The sequence below is a fragment of the Neofelis nebulosa genome, chromosome 3, assembly GCF_028018385.1.
Source record: "Neofelis nebulosa isolate mNeoNeb1 chromosome 3, mNeoNeb1.pri, whole genome shotgun sequence".
Taxonomy (NCBI): Eukaryota; Metazoa; Chordata; class Mammalia; order Carnivora; family Felidae; genus Neofelis; species Neofelis nebulosa.
In genome coordinates, this window is record NC_080784.1 from 181149591 (window position 1) to 181156777 (window position 7187).

General features: G+C 36.5%; 1 pseudogene; it reads left to right on the top strand.

The window, feature by feature from the left end:
* The first annotated feature begins 4086 nt into the window (after positions 1-4086).
* LOC131508090 (histone H3.3A-like) lies at positions 4087-5290 on the top strand (annotated as a pseudogene).
* The last annotated feature ends 1897 nt before the right edge of the window (positions 5291-7187 follow it).

Here is a 7187-nt window from a genome sequence, read left to right on the forward strand (position 1 = left end):
TTAAGACAGAATGGTACTATTGTAAGAATAGATTAAAAACAAACAAAACAAAACACAAAGCAAAAAACAAACAAAACAAACAAACAAAAAACCTCCATTGATATAGAATAGAAAACCCAGAAACAGATCCTCATAAATACAGACAACTGATCTTTGAATAAGGAGCCAAGACAATTAAATAAAACAAAAAGTGGTCTTTTTGGGTGGCTTGGTTAAGCGCCCAACTCTTGAATTCAGTTCACGTCATGATCTCACAGGTTTGTGAGTTCAAGCCCCACATCAGTCTCCACACTGTCAGTGCACAGCCTGCTTGGTATTCTCTCTCTCCCTCTGCCCTTCCCCATCATGTGCATGTGTTGTCTTTCTCTCTCTCTCTCTCTCTTTCTCAAAATAAATAAATAACTTTAAAAAATGGTCTTCTAAGCAAAATAAGCCTAGGACAATTGGACATACATATACAAAAGTACATTTATACACAGTATTTATATCCTTCACAAAAATTAACCCCAAATGGATCATAACTCTAAGAGAAAAATGCAAAACTATAAAACTCCTAGAAAATAACATAAGAGAAACTGTAGATAGCCATGATTACGGCAATGACTATTTGATACAACACCGAGGGCATGACCCATGAAATAAGTAATTGATAAGCTGCATTTTATTAAAATTAAAAAAACTTTTGTTCAGTGAAAGATAATGTGGAGAGAATGAGAACACAAATCACAGAAGTGGAGAAAATATTTGCAAAAAACATACTTGTAAATGACTGTTACCCATGATGTAGAAGAATCCTTAAAATCCAAGATTAACAACCACTCTGAGGTAAAAAGAGGGGGGTAATTACTTCAACAGATACTTCAGCTAAGAAGATATATGGATGACAAGCATATGAAAAGATGCGAAGCATATGTTACTAAGAAAGGCACATTAAAAACAACGAGATATCACTAATAACTATTAAAATGGCCAAAATCCGAAACACTGCTGCCATCAATTGCTGGAAAGGATGTGTAGCAACAGGAACTCTCAGGAATTGCCGGTCAGAATACAAAATGGCCCCTTTCAACTACCAAAAGTAGTTGAAAAGTTAAGCCACACACAAAATCATGCACAGGTGTTTATAGAAACTCTCTTCGTATTATCAAAACTTGGAAGCCATCCAGATGTCCTTCGAACAATGAATGTATCAATAGTGGTCTATCCAGACAATAGAATATTATTCAGTACTAAAAAGAAGTGAACTGTTAAACTATGAAAAAACCTGGAAGAACCTTACTACGTTACTACATGAAAGAAGCCAATCTGGCTGGGGATGTTGATTAGGGGGCTAGCTATACATGTTTGGGGCAGGGGACAAATAGCAAATCTCTGTATCTTCCTCTCAGTTTTGGTCTGACCCTAAAACTTCTCTAAAAATCTAAAGTCTTGGGGCACCTGAGTGGCTCAGTCAGTTGAGCGCCTGACTTTAGCTCAGGTCATGACCTCGCAGTTTGTGAGTTCCAGCCCCGTGTCGGGCTCTGTGCTGGCAGCTCGGAGCCTGGAGCCTGCTTCAGAATCTGGGTCTCCCTCTCTCTCTGCCCCTCCCCTGCTTGTGCTCTATCTCTCTAAAAAATAAATAGACATTAAACATTTTTAAAATAAATAAAAATATAAAGTCTTAATAAAATATTTAAAAAAAACTCACAATAAAATGAATGGCATAGATTTTGTTTATAAACACTGTTCAGTATCACTAACAGTCCAAACATACAACACAGGAAGCTGCCTACTCTGGTTTTTTTTTTTTTTTTTTTTTTTTTTTTTTTTTTTTTACTTGCTTGAACCAGGAAAGAAACCCATAGTTATTTTGCCATCATCCCTTTCACAAGCCCCTTAGAAATGAGGCCATTATATCCAATCATGCCAGTCGTCACAGAAGTGACTACAGACTTTTGCTGTCTTTGTCAGTGGTAAATTCCACGAATCTTGTGTCTTCTTGATGTCAAGTTTTCACATTAAAGTTGCCAAAATTCTAGCACAATAAGGATGTACTTACAGCTTTTAGAATAAAGCTAGGGCTTTTTTTCCTTACTTCCAAAAATCTCTGAGGTTTAAGAGGAAATAAAATGGCCTTTGATTTACTTCATAATGCAAAGAACATGAAATCAACTCTAAATCACCAACTATAGACACTTCTGTACCATACACACACATATACACACACTGTATTTATTGTAGTGGGTGTAAGTTCATTATTTTTGGAACATTTGGGTAGTGTAATGGGCATTTTTGTTGTTGTTGTTGTTGTTGTTAACCTGTCTGCTTTGTTAATTTGTGACTGATGATTCTAAAGCATGCCAATTAGAAAAGGTTAATCTGGGATTTAAGATTATTTTAAGATAATTCCCCAAATATGGTTTCTTATAAGAAAATTTAATCGACACTCAGTTCAAAAGTAGCATAATCACCATATTTAAATGTCTCAATGATGAACTATGAGCATTCACCAATTGATCTTCTAAATGTTTCCAATCAATAATTTTCCAGCAGTTTAAAAGAAGGGAACTACATAGACAGCATATTTCTTACTTGAGGCGCATGTGTTTTATCCATGTACTGTGAGAATACATTATTTTGTGTTGAAATATTTATCCATATTTCTCATTAGTTTGTCCGTGCAACTGTATCTTGTTCATTAGAGACTGGAAAGTTAAAACTTGGCATATTGTGAGAAAGCCTTGGTGTTTCACATTTTTCAATCTCAACTAATATATAGATATGAATCTTGTTCAAATCTTCAAAAGGCACCAAATATACACATATAAATATATATATATAAAAGGCACCAAATATATATCTATAAATACATATGTATAAACATATATATAAATATATATATGTTTGTGTGTATATGCATATATACGTGTATATATATATATATATATATACAAATATATATGTATATATACAAATACATATATAGTCCACTTCAATGCATATCTTTTTCCATTTAAACTTTTTTGCTTTGAAAGTTAATCAGAACTTTTTACTATTGGTGAGAATAGTAGATAATGCTATCTTCATTATATATTTTCATTAAAAGCGGCATGTTTTAATACATTCCTTTGTGGAAAAATTAATCTCATTTTAAGTTAAAAAGTAGGTTTTGCTTTGCTGTATCCTTTGTGTCTACCACATTTCACAGGAATCCTCGATCACAATTGGGTACTTCTTTCTGAGTACTAGGAAAAAAAACAGTTTAAGTTAGACTTAAAAATAATAGTACAAACAGGTACAAAAATTAAAAAGAACACAATGGTAAAACATGAGGAAATGAACTTGAAGGAAGATCACTTGTTTTCAAGGCTTTTCTTTCATCAACTAGTTGCAGGACTATGATGGGTTGTCATTTTGGGGGTTTTGTTTTGGTTTGTTTTTTTAACCAATGACTATTTCTTCCAATTACTATAATCTTCCACTGGAAATCTAGATACCATAACAGTAAACAGCAATAACAAGACATTTATTTGGTGCCAATTCTCTCCCAAGTGCTCATTTTCTCATTTAAACCTAATACAAACCAAAGAACTAGGTCTTATTATTAAATTTATTTTATACATAAACTGAGGCTCAGAAAATTCCTAAATCAATCAAAGCCATACAACTAAAGAGAGAAGGAACTAGGATTTGAGGTTAGGATTCTCTGATTCTACAGCCCATTCACTTAAACTTTTACTATATTACTTACCTTAGTGTCTAATGTAAGTAGAGAGTTGTTCTAAGTGATAATTTAAGGATCCAAAAATGAGGTTTTAATCTCTTAACAGTAATACAAAATACCTCATCTGTCTCAGAAATGACTTGCCTGTCTGAGATGGCCACCCCACTGCCTCCAGAATTCAGATAAAGTTCAAGAATATTAATAATTACTCAACCTAAAGTGTGAGTCCTACTTGTGATAGAAAAACAAGAACGCATACATGAGATCTGTTATTAGTGGCTCCTTTCCCTGCTGGCCTACTTTTAGTGCCACCATAACTAATATCAGCAACACATCAACAAAGAAAAAAATAAAGAAATAGAAACTTGAGAGTCTTTCCAGCCATGGCCTACAGCCACCGTTCTGCTCCAACACAGGTGCTGCATCAACCTTGACCTCTCCATGTTTTCCCCAGGTAAATCTTGATTTTTCTGGGTAGTTCCACTTTTTATTCCAAATTGCGATCCTCACGGGCCCCTTTATTTTCTTTTTTTTTTTTTTTTTTTTTTTTTAAATTCTATCAATTACGATGACCTATCCTTCCACTAAGAGGATCTATTTTCCTTTTTTTTTTTTTTTTTTTTTTTTTAATTTATTTTTGGGACAGAGAGAGACAGAGCATGAACGGGGGAGGGGCAGAGAGAGAGGGAGACACAGAATCGGAAACAGGCTCCAGGCTCCGAGCCATCAGCCCAGAGCCCGACGCGGGGCTCGAACTCACGGACCGCGAGATCGTGACCTGGCTGAAGTCGGACGCTCAACCGACTGCGCCACCCAGGCGCCCCAGGCCCCTTTATTTTCAAAAGCCAATCTGTTTGTATGAGGTTGGTCCATCATGCAAAGTCAGGTCAAGAGATTTTCTTTGATTACTCTATATTCTTCCTTTTCCCCCTATTTCCACACTGAAAAAAAATAATAAAACAATGTTTATTAAAAATCACATAGATTAGGCTCTTACATGGCCTCCTCAGCCTTTCTTTGATTGTATCTCGCTTTTTTCGCAAAAGAAATAAACATGATAACTGTGTTTGCAGCCGCAGCCACGCCCCCTCGCTTGCTAATGCCAGCACCGCCTCTAGGTCGCTGAGCTCCAGCCGAAGAAGGGGGTAAAGGAAGGAGGTCGCAGTACCAGGGCTCCTAAAGAGCTGACTGCCCGCAAATCGACCCATGGTAAAGCACCGAGGAAGCAACTGACGACGACAAGAGGCATTCACACGAGTGCGCCCTCTACTGGAGGGGTGAAGAAACCTCATCCTTACAGGGCTGGTACAGGGGCACCCCGCAAAATTCGACCTTGTCAGAAGTCCCCTGAACTTCTGATCCTGATCCTCAAACTTCCTTTCCAGCGTCTGCTGTGAGAAATTGCTCGGGACTTCACAAAACACATCTGGGCCTCCAGAGTGCAGCTGTTGGTGCTTTGCAGGAGGCAAGCAAGGCCTATCTGGCGGGCCTCTTTGAAGACACCAACCTGTGTCATGTGCCAAACGTGTAACAATTACGCCCAAAGATATCCAGCTAGCACACCGCCTATGTGGAGAATGTGCTTAAGAATCCACCCTGATGGAAAACATTTCATTCAAAAAAAAAAAAAAAAATCTCTTCTTTCTGTTATTGGTGGTCCTGAATGTTAGATATCCCCCCCCACCACCCCCACCATGGGGTCAAAAGTACCTAAGTATATGATTGCAAATGGAAAAGTGGGGGACAGAAATCAGGCATTGGCAGTGTCTCCATTTTCATTTGTATGTGAATTTTTAATATAAATGCGGGGACATAAAGCATGAATGCACGTCAAAATGTTTCAGTGAACACGTTTTTCAGCAGTTCAACCTTATAACAACTATAAATAAACCTGTTAAGTTTTTTGGACAATGCCAACACTTGGATTTTTTTAAAACAAGTAAATTTCTTATCGACGACAACTAAATGGTGTTTGTAGCATTTTTACCATACGGTAGATTCCATCCATTCACTCTACTTTTCTAACTCAGTTGTCCTACATGCAAGGACCCGTTTTTAATGCTTTCTGTCTTCTGTGCTGTTCCTGTAAGTTTGCTATTAAAATGCATTAAACTATAAAACAAAACAAACAAAAAACTGTAAGTCCAAGAAATTTACATTTTTATAAAGATCTCCCTCTAGTCCTCTCTATTTCCCTAACACTCAGGTTTGAAAAATAAAAACTCAAGCACACAAATTTGAAGCACACAAATTTATGGACATAACTTTATTTTCATGATTACAGCCAACTCAATGAATAGTTGGTCAATTCTTCTGCTGAAACAGTTAAAAATGCTGGATTATCATACATTTAAAAATTGTTTAATTTTATCGATAGCCAGGAAGTTGAAATCTTCATACCAAAATCTAAGTGAACTCACAGAGGTAAGTGAACCGTAAAACCCTCTTTCACCTCAAGGCTATTTACTCATATTCTTCAGCTTTAGTTTCCGCATCCTTTTGGGAGAAAAGACACACGTAATAAAACTTAGGTTTCTTCTTAGCGAAAACTCCCTAAGGTGATACATCATTAATCTAAGAGTGAAATAGAAGGAAAATCCATCACTCGCCAGTACCCTCATTCTTCCACCTCTGCATAAGAAGAGGAAAATTTACCTGTCTCCTGCACTTGTGCTCAAGATAGGGAGAAAAGTGTAAATAAATGTAAAACAATAAAACAAAAAAACAAAGAGAATTTTGTCCTGTGAGATGTTCTAACCATAAGCCAAGTTTGAAATCAAATTCACCCTGGAGGGATGATGTGGAAGGAAAAAAAAAATCATGCAAAATTCGGTTTAAAATTATCCCTGGATTGCCAGTAGCTCCAGGATTGGGATCCTGGGAGTAGGAAATATAAATCATCTTGAGAAGAAAAAGAAACTACTTCACAATCAGGTACGAAACAACTCTTACTAGCAAAATTCCAGGGACTATAAACATATAATACATGCAAGGCCTATCAATACAGAATTTTATAACTAACAAAACAAACAACGCTTTTAATACGAGAAGTAAGAGTAACGTGGGACATTTTCAGATAGGCGAACCCAAGCTGCTGTGAATGGATTTTATCAAAAGGAAATTCCATAGTGTATAATATAAGTAAAATGGCATTGGTTTCAATGAAAGGTCTAAAATATTAGTTGATGAATAAGGATAACATAAGTACATGGGCGCCTGGGTAGCTCAGTCGGTTAAGCATCCGACTTCAGCTCAGGTCATGATCTCACGGTTCATGAGTTCCAGCCCCGTGTCGGGCTCTGTGTTGACAGCTCAGAGCCTGGAGCCTGCTTCAGATTATGTGTCTCCCTCTCTCTCTGCCCGTCTCCTGTTCATGTTCTGTCTCTGTCTCAAAATAAATAAATAAATAAATAAATAAATAAATAAACAAACATTTAAAAAAAACTTTTTAAAGGATAACGTAAGTACATAGACATCCAATTAA